This window comes from Pleurodeles waltl, chromosome 7, assembly GCF_031143425.1.
Source record: "Pleurodeles waltl isolate 20211129_DDA chromosome 7, aPleWal1.hap1.20221129, whole genome shotgun sequence".
NCBI lineage: Eukaryota > Metazoa > Chordata > Amphibia > Caudata > Salamandridae > Pleurodeles > Pleurodeles waltl.
In genome coordinates, this window is record NC_090446.1 from 899,988,194 (window position 1) to 900,008,394 (window position 20,201).

The 20,201-nt window shown below is 45.4% G+C and overlaps 1 protein-coding gene across 1 annotated transcript in view; it reads right to left on the reverse strand.

Annotated features, from left to right (window-relative positions):
* MGAT4B (alpha-1,3-mannosyl-glycoprotein 4-beta-N-acetylglucosaminyltransferase B) overlaps positions 1–20,201 on the reverse strand; it is a 1,476,931-nt gene that overhangs the window by 353,146 nt on the left and 1,103,584 nt on the right. The gene's annotated exons all lie outside the window — the stretch shown is intronic.

The following is a 20,201-nucleotide window of genomic DNA, read 5'->3' on the forward strand; positions in this document are numbered from 1 at the left end:
AATTCTAAGTGGTTTATCTGAAGTTGTTTGTGGTCCCATTGTCCCTGAATGTTGTGATTGTTGAAGTGTGCTCCCCATCCAATCATTGATGCATCTGTTGTAAGTGTGGCTTGAGGCACAGGGTCTTGAAATGGCCGCCCTTTGTTTAAATTTGTGGAATTCCACCACTGAAGCGAGATGTGTGTTTGGCGGTCTATCAACACTAGATTTTGAAGTTGACCATGTGCCTGTGACCATTGTTTTGCAAGGCACTGTTGTAAGGGCCGCATGTTTAGTCTTGCATTGGGGACAATGGCGATGCATGATGCCATCATGCCCAAAAGTTTAATGACAAACTTGACAGTGTACTGTTGGTTTGGCTGGATTTGTGGTAATATATTGTGGAATGATTGTACCCTTTGTGGAGTTGGGCTTGCAAGTGCTGTTTGGGTATTTAATTTGGCTCCTAAATACTGTCGAATCTGCGCTGGTTGTGAGTGAGATTTTTGGTAGTTTATTAAGAACCCTAGTGTGTGTGTGTAGGGTCTGTATTACATAACGTGTATGGTATTGACACTGAGTCTGACTGTTGGATTTTATTAGCCAGTCGTCGAGATATGGAAAGACATGGATATGTTGCCTTCTTATGTCGGCTGCGACTACGGCAAGGCATTTTGTAAATACTCAGGGAGCTGTTGTTATCCCGAAAAGTAACACCTTGAACTGGTAATGTTTTCCTTGTATTACGAACCTGAGATATTTTCTGTGCGCTAGATGGATGTGTATGTGAAAATACGCATCTGAGATCCAGTATTGCCGTAAAATCTTGTTGTAACAGTGGGACTACATCCTGTAGTGTTATCATGTGAAAGTGTTCTGATAGGATGTAAAGACAGAGTTCTGAGATCTAGTATTCGTCTCAATGTTCCGTCTTTTTGGGGAATGAGGAAATACAGGGAGTAAACCCCTGTTCCTATTTGATGATGTGGTACAAGCTCTATGGCTTCTTTGAGTAATAGTGATTGTACTTCTGCTTGCAACATTGAAATGTGTTGGGAGGAGAGTTTGTGTGGTTTTGGAGGTATATCTGAAGGGATTTGTGCGAATTCTATGCAGTAACCATGTTGGATAATGAATAAGACCCAATTGTCTGTTGTGATGGGTAACCAGTGTGTGTGGAACTTTTGCAGTCTTCCTCCCACAGGGGAAGTGTGGTGAGGGAAGATGTGGAGCAAGTCACTGCTTTGTGTGTGTGGTTTGCTTTGAGGGCTGATATGTTCCCCTAGTTCTGGGAATTTGGCCCCTCTAGGTTCCTCGAAACCCCCCTCTTTGGTACTGTGGCTGGTAAGATGGTTTCGATTGTGAGGTAGATGCCTTAGATGTCTGGGCTCTAAAACCTCCCCTATACTGAGGCTTTCGAAATGAGCCGCTGTACTGTGTTGAGTAAAGTGCTCCCATAGCTTTAGCAGTGTCAGCGTCCTTTTTCATTTTTTCAATGGCTGTATCAACCTGTGTGCCAAACAGCTGTTTTTTATTAAATGGCATGTTAAGGACAGCTTGCTGGGTTTCGGGTTTAAAGCCTGACGACTGAAGCCGTGCGTGTCTTCTAATGGTGACCGCTGTATTGATTGTTCTTGCGGCTGTGTCTGCGGAATCTAACACTGACCTGATTTGATTATTTGTAACAGCCTGCCCTTCCTCGACTATTTGCTGGGCTCTCTTCTATTGATCCTTGGGGAGATGCTGGATGATCTCTTTTATCTCGTCCCAGTGGGCCCTATCGTACCTAGCCATTAGCGCTTGGGAATTCGCTATTCTCCGTTGATTAGCCGCTTGCGATGCTACTCTTTTACCAGCAGCATCGGATTTCCTGCTTTCTTTATCTGGTGGCGGCGCATCACCAGACGACTAGGAGTTAGCCCTTTTCCTTGCTGCGCTGACCACTACGGAGTCTGGAGGTAGCTGTTGGCTAATAACAGCTGAGTCAGAGAGAGGCGGCTTATATTTCTTTTCTACCCTAGGGGTGATTGCTCTAGCCTTAACTGGTTCCTGAAATATCTGATGTGCATGTTTTAGCATGCCAGGAAGCATGGGTTGAGACTGGTACGTGGTGTGAGTTGAGGACAACGTATTAAATAGAAAATCATCCTCAAGAGGTTCTGTGTGCATGGCTACGTTATAGTATGACGCTGCCCTAGCTAGAAACTGAGTGTATGAGGTGCTATCCTCTGGGGGTGATGGCTTTGACGGATAGCATTCTGGACTATTGTCAGAAATAGGATCATCCTAAAGGTCCCATGGGCCGACATCATCTTGGTGTGACTGTGCATAGTGTACTGGAGGCTGTGCAGTGGGGGTAATAGGTGGAGAGACAGTTAGTTGAGGAGAATGAGGAGAAGACTGGTGCGGTGAGAACGGAGGAGGTGGAAATTTTTGTCTGGGTTTTGGCACTTTAGCCGGTGGTTGGTCCGTGTCCAAATGTCCTTGAAAGGCCAGCTTCCTCTTTGTTTTTAGAGGAGGTGCAGTGAGGATCTTGCCAGTGTCTTTATGAATTTGAATTCTGGCCCGTTTTTTTTTAATCAAATTCCTCCATTTGCTTAAGTTCCTCTGCAAATCTATGGCTTTCTTTCAGTTGTTTGGAAAGTCCATGCTCCTCTGTATATATGGGTCTTTTCGGCTCCGAAGCTGTTTTCCTCGGGATCGATAGGCCTGGAGTACACATTGGCCTCGCCTCCGAGAGGGATTTTCAAGGCATCGACTCGATGGGTCGGTGCTTGACTATTTCAGAGCCTGTGCTTCGGCTTGAGTCCGAAGGCTTCGGTGGCGTGGCCTTTCTCGGTGCCGAAGTTGTTGCTTGGTCACCAGCAGTCTTTTTACGGGTGAAGCCATGGCCTTCCGGCAGTGGCGTCCCCGAGGCCTTACGTTTTGGCTTGGATGGGACGGGGCAGGCGTACTCACCAGCTGTCCTGCCATGATTGGTCTGTCGTTGTCAGACTCGTGCTCGGAGTCGGATCCCCGAACGGAGACTGTGTTGTGCATAATCTCCTCCTCTTCTACGTTGAGATGTTCTGTGCTTCTCGAAGCCATTTCCAACCTTCGCGCTCTTCGGTCTCGTAGAGTCTTCTTCGAGCGGAAGGATCTGCCGGCCTCGCAAGTATCTTCTCAGTGGTCTGGAGATAGACACAGGTTACAGACAAGATGTTGGTCCGTATAAGGGAACTTGGCGTGGCACCAAGGGCAGAAACGAAACTGGGTCCGGTCCATGAGGCTTCGACGAGGCTTTGGTCGGGCCGACGAGACCCGAGTTGGGTGCGGGTGCCCTGAAGGGCAAGTAGAGAGCTGTATCCGCCAGTACCGAAGTGTTGATGACAGATGGTACACAATCAAAACAATACCGACGAATTTAGAGAGTTTGTAGTACTTTTCCGATTCAAACTACCGGAGTGAAAAGAAACACGTCCGAACCTGATGGCGGAAAGAAAACAATCTAAGAAGGATGTCAAAGCCTATGCGCAATGGAGCCGAAGAGGAGGAGTCACTCGATCCAGTGACTCGAAAAGACTTCTTCGAGGAAAAACCACATGTAACACTCCGAGCCCAACACTAGATGGCAGGACCTATGCATAGCATGTGTATCTGCAGCTACACATGCCATCGAACATATATATATATATATATACACACACACACACACACACACACAAAAAGAGTGTTCAAAAACAGCAATATGCTTTCTAAACAATGTAATCTTACTTCACGTAGGCCCTCAGTGATAGCGAAGAATATAGCCAACGTTTCAATCGCCTAAAGCAGTTTGTTTGTGAGACCACCCTTAAGACAGACGGACACCAATTAAATATCCAGTTACGAAATTAAATTATTAGACTTTTACGAGAGCTAAAACCAGGCAACCTGCTGGAAACGCTCCGAAAAACAGCGCCGTGCAATAGCCTCATTGAAACGTCACTAGAAACGGTGTTAAAAGAGCCCAGGTTGGGGCAAAGACTAAAGTGTGCAAAACAGTGTAAAAAGTCAACCACCTTGCAGGACAGGGAAAATGTGCCTTTATCAACCAAACTGACTAAAGGTTCATTAATGAAACCGAGGACCACGTTGTTCATTTCGAACAAGCAATTAGTTGGATTACGTCAATTGACTGGTGCGCCAAAAGAAGGGTGCCAAGTTCCAAATGTGCATAAACCGATATGATCAGATCGGTAATTTATTGGAGACACGCATAGCTGTTGAAGAGAGGACAGATGAGTCAGAAGTCTGTATATAAAACTAAATAATCAGTTGAAGGAATACAGCAGCAACACTTACTAGGTTAAGAAGATACACAGTTGTTCAAGAAGACCGAGCAAAATAGCATGGCAAAGTGCACAGTGTCTGATAGTCACTTTGTAAAAAGCTTCTGTGTCTACCTGGGATGACTTGTTATGTCACAAGTGTGCTCGACATGCCAGTAAGAATCAGCATGGGTTGCCATCTTGGACTTCCAAACAACTGTAAAGGGCAGCATGATCTAAGAATAAGTTCAAGCCATATTCAAAGTCACTACAAATATCACTGAGATGACTAAATATCCTCCCACAGCCGTAACCTAATCTGAAGCAGTATAATTTATGCATCGATTAAGAAGCATTCAGAGGTGAACTTTACCAAAGATAAAATTCTATGCCAAAGGAATATTGTGTTTTCAAAGACCTCAACATATCAGGAAGGATCAAAAGAAGGGAATCATACTGCAATGGGCAAGCAACTCAATTGTACATACAACTCAACTAAAGGTATGGTAAACACAATTGTTGCTATGGTAATATCCACCATCCTCGATAGCCCAACCATACATCAAAATCAATCTAGAACATCATAATCCAAGGCACCATCATCGTTGCTGATTGCTCACATGGAATAGGTGAAGAAAGCTATTCATAGGAAAAGTTTGTTAACCAAGCAGTTAAAGCAATTAAAGCGACAGCCCTTCCACTGCAGTAACACTACACTGCCTAGTTGTAGTAGCAGATGTATGTCTTAAGGCACACTGTGTATGGTATTTAAATGTTTTTCCTTTACACGACGTCCATCATGATGTGTCTGGGCTTCTCATTTCCCAAGTACACATAAACCACTTTCTGTTGCTATTATATGAATTAATATATATATATATATATATATATATATATATATATATATATATATATATATATATACACACACCATTGTACAAAGGGAGAGTTTATTGGTTCCCAAGGGAAAGGAGGGAAGAGAGAACACCCTGAGATGTATCAGTATGTACAGTGCCTATTCGGATCAAGTGAAGAAAATTTTAAAACAATATTGGCATCTTGTAAGAACAGATAGGATGATAGGAAAAAATGGAAGTCCCTACCCGAGAATAACAAAGGAAAAGTAGCTCCCTGCGGGACACGTTGGTACACAGTTATTTGAACAAGAATAGAGAAACTTTTTTAGGCAGTCAACAGGGTTTTTATAAACGTGCTAGATGTAAGGCTTGCAAAAATAGTGTAAATGGCAAAACGTATACGTTACCTACGGGTAAAGAAGTTAAGATCAATAAATTCTTAAATTGCAACTCTGATTTTGCAATATATGTAATTTGTTGCCCATGTGGGCTTCGATATGTGGGGAGTACAATTTTCCCAGGAACAGATCCTCAGAAAAATGGAATCAGAGTACATAATTCGATTAAATAGCAGACATCCATGGGGATTGAACCAGGATAAAGAACTTTATGTTCATATTAGATAAATTGGATAATTTGCCAATATTATCAGAGTAACTTTATTCCATTACTATTGGGGTTCTGGAATTACACTATTATAGGTGGTTTGCATCAATGTAAGCTGAGACTTTGCTGTTAAATAGCTATTAAAACTATTGCAGTTGTCTGGAGTGCCAGTGTTCTATTTTCTACATTTATACTATATTGATGGGTCCTGCGCCCGTAGCTGTGGACCGATTTCATTTTGTGAGCTCAGGAAGAAAGGCAGGAATTGGAAGTGGTCACATATATATATATATATATATATATATATATAGCTATCTATATATATCTGTATATATCTATATCTATATCTATCTATATATATATATATATATATATATATATATATATATACACACACACAACTTGAGCAACCAAGCATTCCTTTCTTTTCTATGTCTCGTTCCACCCACCATTCTCAAAAATAATATGTTTCTTTTTGTAATATATGTTTTTATCAGTCTCACCTTTCACTGAACTTTCTTATGAAAGCATTCTTGATTGCTTCTGCCTGATTTTGCTAATAGCTCTGGAATCTGAATCAAAACAGTGAATGTGTATGTACACCTCTATGTGGCAGCTTTGGAGATAGATGTCCGTAATGTAAACGTTTCTCACTAATGCAGCAGTAGCAGCTCTGCCTCTAGTGAAGTGAGATTTGTCTCTCCCCGACAAATAATTGTTGACATTAATATAACAAACAACAATCTACCTAAAGATAAGGCTGCTTAGATGTGGCTAGTTACATTATTACTGGGTCATAGTCTACAAGCAGATGGTCAAAGTGCCTAAAGAATTTGTTTTTTTATTTAAGTAGAATTGCAAAAGCTTTTTCACATCTAGCAAACTCAAAGCCTTTTCAGATAGAGAATTAGGATTATGGAAGAAAGTTGGAAGAGAATTTGTCTAATTTCTGTGGAAATCAAATACCATCAGAGGAAGTTAACTCAGGTGATTCCTTATCACTAATTCGCCCTTATGGGACAGTGTTTATAATTCTTTACAACAGGGCGCTTGAATCTCATTAACACTGTGGGCAGACATAAAGACCACTAGAAAACCTCTCTTTCAGGAAAAAGGTTGAGGCGAAGCCTTATGAATGGGTTCAAACGGGGGCACATTATTTTTCACAAAACGATATTTTACTCACGGGGAGGAGATCTCCTTAAGGGAGGGTGAGCAAGATATTCTAAAAACATCTTTTACAATAGTGACCTTGAAAAAGGTTTGTAAAATGTTTGTCCTGTAAGCAGTTATGGCCATTGGATGTACCTTAAAGAAGAAAAATGCAGCCCATTCCAAATGCTAATTTTAAAAGGTATGGATGTATTGTTTCCTCTTGACATTTGTTAGGGAAAAAGTTTTTCTTCCGACACTAGATGCAGAACCTCGTCCATTTACATGAATAGGAAGATCTTGTGAAAGGACGTCTGGCTTCTCTCCGGTTAATAAATTTTTTTGCTAGGTCTAGGTGACCATACAGCAAGAGTTTAGGACCCTGGCTTCAAGAGACAGCGCTCTAGAACCTATGACTCCCTGCTCGATGTAGTGCACTGTTATTTTGTCAATTTGCACAAGTGATTAAGACACTCCGAAACTCAGAAGAAAGTATTTAAGGGCTACAAAGAACGCTCTTAGCTCTAGCAGATTCATATGGTAGATCCTCTCTTTCTTCAACCAGAGCCCTAGGACCTGCAGTCTCATCCACGTGGGCTCCCCAACTTAAATGAGAAGCATCTGTCACTCTTCCATGAGATGGAAACTGCAATAGGAACAGCACACCATTCATGAGGTTTGCAGATTGGCGCAACCAATTAAGGGACTCAACTGGAGTCTGAAAGGCTGTCTTCCCAACTGCCTGAGAGCTAAATCCACTTGTCATCCAGTCACTATTACAATGGCCTTGCCTCATTTGAAGATAGGTGTTTGGAACCAGAAAGGTGCAGGACACAAGACATGATTGAGCCGAGGCGTGATGAAATCTCACAGGCCATCACAGGGCTCATTCTTAGAAGTCTCCAACACCTCAGATGGATACAAAGCTCTACAAGGAAAAATATTTTCTAACAAAGCATCCAGGACAGCTCCCAGATAATAAATGGATTGTACCGGTGTCGCTGTAGACTTGAATGTTTGAGACTCTGTCCTAGCTGCTGAAGTACTGAAAGTGTTAAGTTGTAATGACACTGGACATCTTGAGGTGCTGCTGCTTTTATGAGCCAGTTGTCTATGTATAGATAAAGATCTTCATTTATTTTTTTTAGTTGGGCCATGACCACCTCCATGCACCTTAAAAAAAAATTCAGGATGTTGTCCTGAGACTGAAAGGAAGAACCATGTACTAGTAACAGGAATAAACCATAAATCCCAGAATTTCCAAAGCTTCAGAGTCATGGAAATGTTTAAATAAACATCTTGTAGATCCATTGCACACATCTAATTCCCTTGATGTAGCTGTGGGAAAATTGATGAAATCCCAACATTCAACACTTATCCTGTTTTATGAACTTGTCTGTAGCCCTGAGATGTAAAATAGAGCAGTTTTCCGTTGTCGATCCTTTCTTTGGAACTTGAAAGTATCAAGGTGTAAACTCCCTTTCCTTTCTGAAATGGAAGGAATGGTTCCACAGTATCTTTCATCAGAAGGGTACTGACTTCCAAACAAAGCAACACTTGGTGGTAATCAGGTCATCTCCTTTTGAGGAATGGATGGAGGTGATGACTTGAAACTCAGACTATCCATTCTGTACTATTTTCAGCACTCATTTGTCTCATATAATTTTCCTCCACTCATCCAAGGTATTGTCTGATGCTTCCTCCTACTGGAGTGGAGTACAGAAGATCAGTGAAGATGGGAGTCACTGTTTGCAAGGGTTCCCAACAGCAGCTGGTTTTTGCTGCTCACCTTTCTCTTTCATGAATTTGCTGGGCTGAAAGGCTTGTTGAAGCGTGGGCTGTTGATGGTACTGCTGTGGACACTGAGTGGCTTGAGCCTTCTGTTCTAGGCAGCATCTGTCATAAGCACTATTTTTTTTTTTAACTCCTTAGGCTCTCAAAGCCCACATGTTTAATTGTCACCAGCTCGGAAATACCTTTTGTAACACTCCTATTGGTGGATACTCTGTCTAACCATAGATTCCTCGCCATTGCAATATCTCCTAAACTTGATCTGGAGAACTTTTCAGCAGTGCTCCTAAATGCCAGTAGGTGGTAGAGTAATGCTCCTCATTGGCTCAATTTTTCCAAGGAAATGGCTGATCAGTCCAGCAGATACACACCCCAAGCCTGAGTGCTCACATCAGTTTCTTGTCTTTTCTCTCTCTGTGCCCTCAGACACGAAGTATAGAGGAATTATTGGTGACAGTGTGCTGATTGCTCCTTGGGGATCTTTTTAGATGTTGAAGACCACTTTACAGAGTTGGGAGGCAGGAGGGCAGTGAGGGATCTGCAGTTAGATTGTCCACCATAAAGAGCATTACTGAAGGTAGGAAACTTGTTCTTCTGATGGATACTTTTTTTTACCACTATCCTTCACCTTTAGAATAGATACCAAAGCAGGACCTCCAAAGATGAAAGTTCTGTGGAATATACGTAAATCAAAAAGCCCTGCAGAACTGAGTGGAAGAAGAGTCCCTGCAATCAGACCAGTCTGTAAAGGTAGAAGTGCTTTTTTAATGTATGCACCAACGCCCATGCTGCCGCTTGGGAGATGTCAAGGGCAGGCACCAGTTGCACCACTGCCACTGTGGTGGTTTCTGCCCTGGTGGAACAGGCTCTCTACCATCAGTGGGCTGTTTCCTGACCAGTATGTAGCAGATCTTGATGCAGAGACTATCCATTTGGTAGAGTCATCTTGTGCACAGCATTCCTTTTTTGCACCCCCAAAAAACCCACAGAAAGCAATGGGCTTTGGTATATCAGTATGTACACTCAAAGCACTTCTGAGGTCCAGATGATAGAGTCCCTCCTTTTTCGAGGGGTGGGGGTGCAAAGAACGCTGGTACAGTGACATACACCCTAGCATTTTAGAGCAGACAAGTGGGAGATTAATAAAAAAAAAATAGTCAGGCAAATGTAATTCCCCACTGACTTATATTGGAGCAGAGGCAATCTGTCGGAATCAGGTCTATTGGTATTCATGGTGCTAGACAATCAGCATTTCATTTTTATCAGTTTAACAACAGGGCAAACAAATGACAAGTTACATACATTTGGAAATGTCTTATCTGGTAGAGACAATATCTAGTTACAGATTCCTTATCTTAGAATTTTCCCCAGGCATCAGCCTGGGTCTGGAGATTTTTCTGGAGCAATACCCCAGAGCACCGTTAGGTGGCTTCGGTCGACTCTGCATCTGGCGTCGTCCATGCCGGATAAGACGTCCTGGGTCCTATATAAGCACCATCCTGGTGCACTGACATCAGTTACTTTTCACAACTTTCCACGCCAGAAGCGCAGAGCCATGAAGGGCACTGACCACTGGTGTGTAAAAATTAAGGCCCTGAAAGGGGAGTCCCTGTCCTTAGAAATCAGTTCACAGAGCAGGGAGGATGGGTGGCTCTGTAAGGAATCTGTAACTAGATATTGTGTCTGCCAGATAAGGCGTTACTGAAGGTAAGTAACGTGTCCATCTGATAGCGACATCTAGTTGTAGATTCCTTACCTTAGAATAGATACCCGAGCAATACCATCCCTTGAGGTGGGTCGGCAAAACAAGATCATACTAGAAAGTCCTACAGACCGAATGGGAAAAGCACCCATCCCATGGGCGTAACTGTCCAGGCAGTAATATTTGGTGAACGTATGCAAGGATGCCCACGCTGCGGCCTGACAGATGTCAAGGAATGGAACTCCGCATTCTAACGCAGTGGCCGCAGCTGTCACTCTGGGAGAATGAGCATGCAGACCTTCAGGTGGTTGCTTCTTGGCAAATGCATAGCAAATTTTATTGCAGAATATGACCCATCGGGATATGGTCTGCTTCTCCACTGTCTGACCTTTCCTTGCACCAACAAAAGGTTAATCATCCACCCGGAACTCTTTTGTACTATCAAGACAGAACACCAACTCTCTTTTTGGGTCCAGGCAGTAAAGTCTCTCCTCTTCCTAAGGATGTGGGGGGGAACGTAAAAAAGTAAGCAAGGTGATGGATTGACATACATAAAAGGACGTGACCACTTTTGGCAAAAAGAAAGCCCTAGTGTGAAGCAATACTTTGTCAGGATAGTTGGGAAGGTAGGGCAGCTTAGATGAGACTGCCTTCAGCTTACTCACCCTGTGGGTAGATGTAATAGCCACACGGAAGGCTGTTTTTAAGGTGAGAAGCCTGAAAGGACAACTGTGGACAGCCTCAAAAGGAGAGCACATTAGGAATGTCAGAACCAAACTAAAATGTATTTGGGGCATAATGAATTGGGATAAAGGAAACATATGAGTAAGACCTTTAAGGAACCTAGGGCTAGATGTATCATGCATTTTTGCCATCGCAAAAGGCCCAATTGGACTGCTTGCGATCACAAAAATGCTTTTGGGTATGTATGAATTCCAATTTGGGATTCGCTAACTTGTTACCGAATCGCAAAATGGAATTGCGACTACATACCAATTCTGTATGTGGAAGGAGAGTGTCAAGGGCGTCCCTTCCTAATACTGAATCTCACCGGTAAGTAGGAATGTTTTTTGACCCACATGCGGTCGTGAAACATTTGCATTTTACCACCTAGTTCAAGAAGGTGGTAACCCATCGACAAATAGAATGCCCTTTGTGTATGGAAGCAAAAACATTTTCAAGAGCACTGCCTAACTCTTAAAAAATGAAAAGAAAACGTATCTTTTTTTTCTTCTTTTTTTTTAAGCGGGCTGCATTTAAAAAAGTAAAAACAGATTGCTTTATTTAAAAGCAGTCACAGACGGTGGTCTGCTGAGCCCAGCAGGCCACCATTCCTGTGATTATAGCTATTAATAATGGGTCGCAAATTGCATGAATATTGACATAGATCGATTTGCGAGTCATTGGGTATCGCTAAATGAAACTCCTGGAGTTTCATATATTCAAATAGTGATTACATAATTGTGATTCGCAGATAATCACAATTAGATAATAGCTATTTGGAAAAATGATACATCTGGCCCCTAGTAACAATAGTAGACTTAAAGAAGGTTTAGATCAGGCAATCTCAAAAACACAGATATCGCTGATAAATCACCTTTTAAAGTGCCCATAGCAGAGCTTTGCTGGGCCAGAGAATGGATAAGCAACAGGACCTCAGAGAGAGGGGCAGAGAGGAGGTCAACAGTCTTGTCTGTGTACTATGTTACAAATTTATTCCATTGACAGGCGTATACTGTTTTGGTGGAGGGGAGCGTGGCTGCCACGATGACGTTACAGACTGCAGGTGGAAGGTCAAAAGCTGTCAACTGTCGCTGCTCAATCGTCATACAAAAAGGCTGGGCTGCACAGGTTTGGGAGGAGAACCCGCCCCTGCTGCTGCGACAGAAGATCCTCCTGAAGAGGCAGTCTGGTCGGAGGATCGATGGCCATGCTCAGTAGCTCGGGATACCAGATTCTACACATCTAGTCTGGAGAAACAAGAATGATTTGGTCCCAGTCATTCTACTCGAGATTAAAAGCGTTGCCGAGTGATTGCCGCCTTGGAAACTCGAACCTGCAATACTGCTGACTTTGCGTGTTCTCTGCAGAGGTGAACAGATCTACCCAAGGCTCTCCCCACTGCTGAAAGAGACCTGGCACCACCTCCAGATGGAGACGCCATTCATGATCAACTAAACATTGTCCGCTGAGTTTGTCCGCTCTGGCATTCAGAGAGCCTGCCAGATGTTAAACCACCACATATGCCTTTTGTTCTAGCCATGTCCAGAGGTGCAGAGCCTCCTGACAAAGGGTCTACAACCCCACCAGGCTCTGCTTGCTGCAGTACCACATGGCAGTGGTGTTGTCTATGAACACCTGCACTACCTTCCCCTTGAGAGAAGGAAGAAATGCTTTCAATGCTAACCTGATTGCTTGGAGCACCAACAGGTAGATATGGAGTCTGGACTCTGCCAGAGAACAGATGTCTCTGATATCTGCCTCTTCTAGACAGCTGCCTAAGCCCAGGAGTGACGCATCTGTCACTACTGTTAGCTCTGGTTGGGGAAGGGAGAGGGATCTGCCTCTGACCCATTTGTGATTTGTTAGCCACCACTACAAATCTTGCGTAGTTCCCTCCAAGATCTGGACCATGTCGGAGAGATTCTCCTGATGCTGCGCCCACTGGTACTTCTTCCCACTGCAGAGCCCACATATCCCATCTGGCATGATTCAACAACAGGATGCAAGAGGCCATGAGGCCCAACAGCTTTAGATTCATTCTCACCGAAGTCCAGGATAGAGGCTGAAACATTGATATCGTAGCCTGAACATCCTGGACATGCTGCTCAGGAGGATAAACTTAAAAGTGCTGTGTGTCCAGAACAGCTCTGATGAAAGGATGCTTCTGAGAGGGAGTTAAGTGTGACTTTGGCATGTTTATAGAGAACCGCAGCAAAGGCAGGAGGTCCGCCGCAGGCTGGTGATATGAGATGACAGCCAGGAGCAAGCCCCCTTCAACAGCCAGTCGTCGAGGTACAGAAAGACTGAAACCCCTGACCTCCGCAGATGAGCTCATCAGCTAGGTGAACACCTGAGGGGCGCTGGTAAGGCCAAAGGGGAGCACAGTGAACTGAAAGTGGTCGTGGCCTATCGAAAACAGCAAGTAACATCCAGGCAGGCAGGCCGTGACTATGGAAATAGGCGTCCTGCATTTCCAACGCTACCATCCAGTCTCCTTAGTTCAGGGCAGATAAAACCTGAGCCAGAGTGAGCATTTTGAACTTCTCCTTCCTGAAGAAGAATAGGGCGGAGGCTCTTGTCCTTTTTTGGGTACCAGAAAGTAGCGGGAATAGCAAACACACCCTACTTATGGAACCTTCTCTATGGCTCCCTTGACCAAGAGACCGGTAACTTCCTCATGGATAAATGCCAAGTGATACTATGCCATCCTATCATAGGATGGCGGCATGGATGGAGGAGCAGTCCCTTCGGACTATCTGCAAAACCCACCTGTCTGACGTGATAGACTGCCAGCGGAGCAGGTGATGGCGGATCCTGCCTCCTTGGTGAGGATGAGTCAGACTTGGAGGGTTTGGAGGCCGCTGCATAGAGGGGGGGTGTTGGGGGCAGTGGACTGGCCAGACGGCTGGCTCCCCGATCAATGAGGGCAGTGGATTCCACGTCCCCGGCCACACAGAGGGTGGGCAGCATGCGCAGCAAGGTGGCTGGGTGGGAACGGACATAGTAGGGCACCCCTTCTGTAGCCACAAAAGGGGCAAAAAGTAGGATTAGGGGTACGAAGGACTGCCACTAGGCCCAAGGACCTGGCCATTGAATGAGCGCAGCGTTTGCTTTTTCTACTAAGATATGGGTGCCATCAAAGGGCATGTCCATAATATTGGCTTGGACATCCCTCGAAATTCCAGATGACCTCAACCAGGCGTTGCCCCTAAGGGTCACTGTCGATGCAACAGCTCTGCCCAGTGAGTCGGTTATGTCCAGTCCACAATGGATCACAAACTTTGCTGCATCTCTCCCATCAGCAACTACCTTGTAGAGTACATCCCGGGGCCTTCTCTGTGACCTGTGGCAGCATTTGCACAACTGTATCCCACAAGGTGTGGAAATAACATCCCAAAAAGACCACAATGCCAGAATACCAGAAGAAAATATCTTCTTCCCAAGTGTGTCCAGGCTGAAGCACCGCTGTCAGGCAGTTAGTCTCCTGACTGCCACCAAAGGCAGCTGAAGGTCCGGGACCTCAGCTGCTCTTTGCACCACTATAGAGAATGAAGCATCTACCTCTGTAGCCACAGTAGGAGAACGCATGCCAGTATCAGGGTAGGTGTCCAGTCCTTGCTTCATTCAAGTCCACTGGCTTCATTCAAGTCTGCATGGCCTTGGAGCTGGTATTTTAAAGGATCCAGCGCGACCTCTCCCATTTCTAACCGTACCCTAGTCCATTAGAAACAGCCTCGGGATCTGACATAGGATGCACGGCTCCTGTCTGTGCCAAAGTCTGCGTCTTATGACGCCCACCCGGCTCCGTGTCGGAGTTGGAAATGAGGATGGGGACAGGCAGCATCACGAGAGGCGACGGCGAAGGTCAAGATGGTACGACCAACATCATCCCAGATCAGATCCAGGCATGGACCCTTGAATGCCCGCCAAGGCTGCCGGCGTGGAACCCAAAGGGGGCCCTTCCAACTCCGGGGGACCTGAAGGCGTTCCAGCCGTGTCAGACTGTCCAAAAATGAGATGCATGGCCTCTTACAACTCTTTAAGCTCTGCAGGGTTTTTTCTGGCTTCTGGAAACTTGGGAAGAAGCAAAGTCAGCCCAAACGCAGGCTCTGGTGATGGAGGCCTAGAACCACGACGTTCCCGCTGCCTTGTATCATCGGCCGATAGACGGGGTGAAGTCGAATAATGTTTCACTTTCGTTGACTTCTTATGCCTCAATTTACCTGATCGCCCCGAGGACTTGGAGTGGGACGAAGATGAAGGGGGACTTCGAGACTGCTCCCGGGACCTTCCTCTCGACCAGGACGTCGACTTACACAGAGTCGTGCATCGGTCCGCAAACAGCTTCAGGAACCAGGGGTTCTGCAACTCGAAAAAACTTAGACAAAACGTCGAAAAGGCCAGTCAAAAATTGACTGACGGGTAGTTGTCTTCAGATCAGCACTGGCGCGGAAAGAAAAGAACTGACATCAGCGTCCTGGGGTGGTGGCCTTATAGGACCCTCAATGTCATGTCTGGCGCAGATGACGGACACAGAGCTGATCAACCCCACCTACTGCTCAAGAAAAACCTCCAGATCCACACTGACGCCTGGGGGAAATTCTAAGGTAAGGAATCTACAACTAGATGTCTCTATCAGATATCAGTGTTCTAAACTCTGCTTTAGTTTGCGCTATGTAGAACTTATAGAAATAACATGTGAATGCCTATCCCATGCTCTAATTTCCCCCTCCAAAATTAAGGACATAGAGACTGAAGTGTGCATGACAGGCATCATTATTTCATTTTTTGCAGTTTTACAAAACTCTAAATAGGGTTTCTGCATGCAGGAATCAGAAGGTGGGAGACTAGCCTTTATAGCAGTAGTCTTATGCCGGAATCGGGGGGTTGGCATGTATGCAGTGATCAATTGTCCAAAGTGGAAGGGAGGTCTTCCACTTCATGAAGTAGCCTGGCCTGAATACTGAGCCACCACCTTGAGACCCCATGGGTGAGAAGTTGCGCTATACAAATAACTGTGATTGACTGTTCAGATACCAAAGCAGTATCTTTCCAAGTGGTGGGTCTGAGGAACCGCTCAGAACCAGAAATCCTGCAAGACCGATTTGCAAAATGCCCCTCATGCCCAACCTGGTTAGCTAGGCAGTTGTTTTTTGTGAATGTGTGAACTGACACCCATGTAGCAAGTTTGCAGATGTTCATGAGCGGCATAAGTGTAGTGGTGGCATCCTTTGTTCTGGTAGAATCAGTGTGTAGGACTTCTGGAGGCTGTTTCTTGGCCAATCTGCAGGAAACTTTGATTAACAGGACAATCCATATAGACATTGTTTTCTTCTGCACAGCGTTCCCCTTCTCTGCCCCAAAGAACACCACAAGAGCGGATTATTCACTTGGTGCTCTTCATCTCTCTCTCGATGAGGTGGGGGTGAAAAACGATAAGAGGGTAACAGACTATTTTATGTGAAAAGTTCTTATGCCTTTTGGTAGAAATGCCGCTTTAGTCCGGAATACTAACTTGTCGAGGAAGAAGGTCGTATTATGATTATTGGACAGACTGGGCTTGAGGTTTACTCACGCAACAGGATGACATTATTACTTTGAGCAGAACTGTCTTTAAGGTGAATAATCAAAGGTGACAGTTGTGCCCTTGCTCAAATGTAGTCCAAAAGAAAACTAGATTGAAGTCCCACTAAAACATCACAAATGGCGCTGGTGGGACCATATGGGCCAGCCCTTTTAAAAAAGCACAGCAGATGATCTGAAGAGAGATGGTTCATCGCTTAAAATTAAAAAGGCTGAAAGAACTAATAATTAACCTTTAACTGTCACCACATCAAAGCCGTCCTGAGCTAAAAAAAAAAAAAAGATGCTACATTCTCCTCACCCAGTCCGGGGCCACTAGGATGACTTGGGCCCAGCTGTTCCTAATCTTCTTCAGAACTTTGGGTAGGAGAGGTAGAGGCAGGAAGGTGTACAGGAGCACCAATCCAAGCGATAAGTCTCCCAGTGAGACTCATCTTGGGGACTCCAATCAGGAAACACTTGGGCACTGTACATTTCCACAGTGGCAAAAAGATCGAGCCAAGGTTCTCCCTACTGTTTGACAATGCCCTGTGCCATCTCTGAATGCAGACATATTTGTTATCTGCTGTTCAGCACTGGCTGAGTTTGTCCTGGCATGCAAAGATCATGCTAGGTGCGGCTTGACCAGGGAAATGCCCAAATGACTCGACCATTTCCAAAGGTAAAGGGCATCCTGGCGCAGGACCCATGACCCAAAGTCCTCCCTGTTGAAGTAACACACAATGGTGGTGCTGTCCAGGAAAATTCCATCACGACTGGTAGCTCTGGGTGTGGTAAGGAGAGGGGTCTGTCACTGGCCCAATTGAAGTCCAGCAGCCACTACTGTGGATATTTTGCAGACTCCTCTGACACCTGTATTGAATCAGAGAGATTCCCTTGGTTCTGGGCCTACTGAGACTTCGCATCCCACTGCAGAACTCACATGTGCCACCTGGTTTGGTTCTCAAGCAGGTTGCAGGGGACCCAGGTCAAGTACTGAAACATCAGGATCATAGCCCGAATGTCTTGGACTCGTTGAGGTAGAGGGAATGCCACGAAGAGCACTGTATCCACGATGGCCAAGTTGAAGGGAAGCCTCTGTGGAAGAGCCAGGAATGACTTTGGCACACTGTTGGGAAACCCCAGCATTGTCAACAAGTTGGATGTCATCTGGAGGTAGTCCACGACTGTCTGATGCAAACTTGCTTTAAGCAAGCAGTCATCAATGTATAGGAATACAGATATTGGCAGCATCGAAGGAGGGCAGCAACCATTTTTGTAAACACCAGAGGGGCACTGGTAAGGCCAAATGGCAGCACTGACAACTGAAAGCACTCCTGGCCTACCCGAAACTGCTGGTCATGCCTGTAGGACAACAGGACAGATATGTGGAAATAGGCATCCTGTAGATCCAGCACCACCACCGGCAGAGAAAACTTCAGGGTGGACTTCTTGAACTTTTACTTTCTGAGGAAAATCAGAGGGTGAATCAAGGATAGGGAATAGGTCACCACCCTTCTTTGACACAAGGAAGTAACAAGCAGTACTGACTTCTGATGCTGGCACCATCTTTATAGCCCCTTTGTCCAAGAGGGCCTGAACCTCCCAGCGCAGCATGGACAAGTGGTCCTCTGGGAGGCACTGTGGTGTATGAGGCATGTCCGGAGGGATGGAGGGGAAAGTAAGGGAGTGTCTATTTTGAACAGTGTGTAGCATCCATCAGTCTGAGGTGATGCTCTACCACCCCTGGGGGTAAAAGGTGATCCAACCTCCTACAAGGCAACTGTGCGCCACCAAGAACAAATTATAGTACTTTTGTGGTGGTGGGGAGAGGCTGCCTAAAAACCGGCAGTCAGAAACCTCCATCTCCATGGAAAGGCTTTGGAAGTCTGTTAATGCTGAGTCAAGTTCTCAGGTGGACCTGGCTTGAAACCTCTTCCAAAGCCTGGAAGAAGGTGAAATTGCTGTGGAAACTACGGCATATGCAGTGTCTGTCCAAGGGAGCACATTGTGGCCTTGTTCTCTTTGCAGCGCACCAAGCCCAAGTCCGCCTTGTCTCCTAAGAGATAAGTGCAATTAAAATGCATGTCCAAGAGGGATTGCTGTACGTTGTTTAGAACCATGTTGAGTAAATCCAAGCATGATATTGAAGCACCACTCTGGTCTCAACTGCTCCACCCAGGGGCACACAAGTGTCCATACGTGAGTGAATAACATATTTCTCTGTGTCTTGACCTTCGTGTATAATCTACTGGATATTCGTTCTGAGGTCCTCTGGAACTGCTGGCAAAATTTTTGGTACCATGTCCCATTAAGCATGTGAATAGTGACCCAGGAAGCAGGTGGAGTTAAATAAACCTAAGGCAAGGCTGACAGAGGAAAACATGCATTTTGTGAACGTCTCTAAGTGCTTCAAATCTTGATATGGTGGAGTAGTCGGAAATGCATTTGGGTTGAGCCCACTGGACCAAACCAGGACCACCTGACTCACCTGTGTAAACTTGCAGGAGAAAGGCAGGGTCGTCCAGCTCATGTCTGTTTTTCCACACTATCTGCCCATTATTGGTGGGCAGGATTCTGGCTTCGCCCCGGTGCCAGCGGCATATCAGTCAAAGCCTCATTAAGAGGTAAAAAATGTTCCTGTGAGGTCTGCTCTGGCTACAAGACCTCTGTGAGGATATCTGTCTTAACTTCAATGGTGGGGAGTTGCAGGTTGTCGACCTCTGATGGCCTCTTGATGACCATTGAAAAGGAGGCAGACTCTTCTGTGGCTGTGCAAGGAATGGGTGAGGGCAAAGCAGTGACTGGCATTTTGGAGGTCCAGAAATAGGTTTATGACTTCATAAATGTGTGAACTATTGTAGTCATAGGGGTCAGGCAAATTTTCTTGTATTGTAAGTGTCTCGGAACACGAATATGCCAGGGGACAAGATGGGATTGACTTCAGTGGAGGCTGCAGCGAGAGAACTATCAGCTCCTTCTCAGGCAACAGTGGTATCAGTGCTGGCGTTCAGGGTTCCAGTGTTGGTCAGGGCACATTATGGGGTCTAGAAGTGAGCATCAAATTGGGGTGGTCGAGGGACACAGTCAGCGTCTGGGATGTAGACTGACTGGAGGCACCTTTGGTCCGCTGTGCTCCCAAAAAAACTCTAGTGTAGCGCTGGTCGCTGACCCCCAGCACAAAGGAGTCCAGAGCTGATTGCATGTAAGAACTTAGGACCACTGCTATACAGACTGTCCACTGTGAGGCCATGCTACACTCTCATGCATGATGGAAACTCCGCGGCGGGACACTGCCTCCCCTGTGGCACTACCAGGAACGACCTGTTGCAACTAAGCAAACAACGCCTTACTGCCCAATTAGATGAGAGCATTCATTATGGGCAAAGTGGGGTAAAAATGTGAGAAGACTGCAAGCAACACCAGGGGACAATCCCATGGAGGGGCTGCATGGATCTGTCTCTCCGGGGACCGCACTGGGCCCGCCTGGACATCCCACGCTCCAGGTAATTTTCCAAGTCATAGCAGTTACCTGCAAAG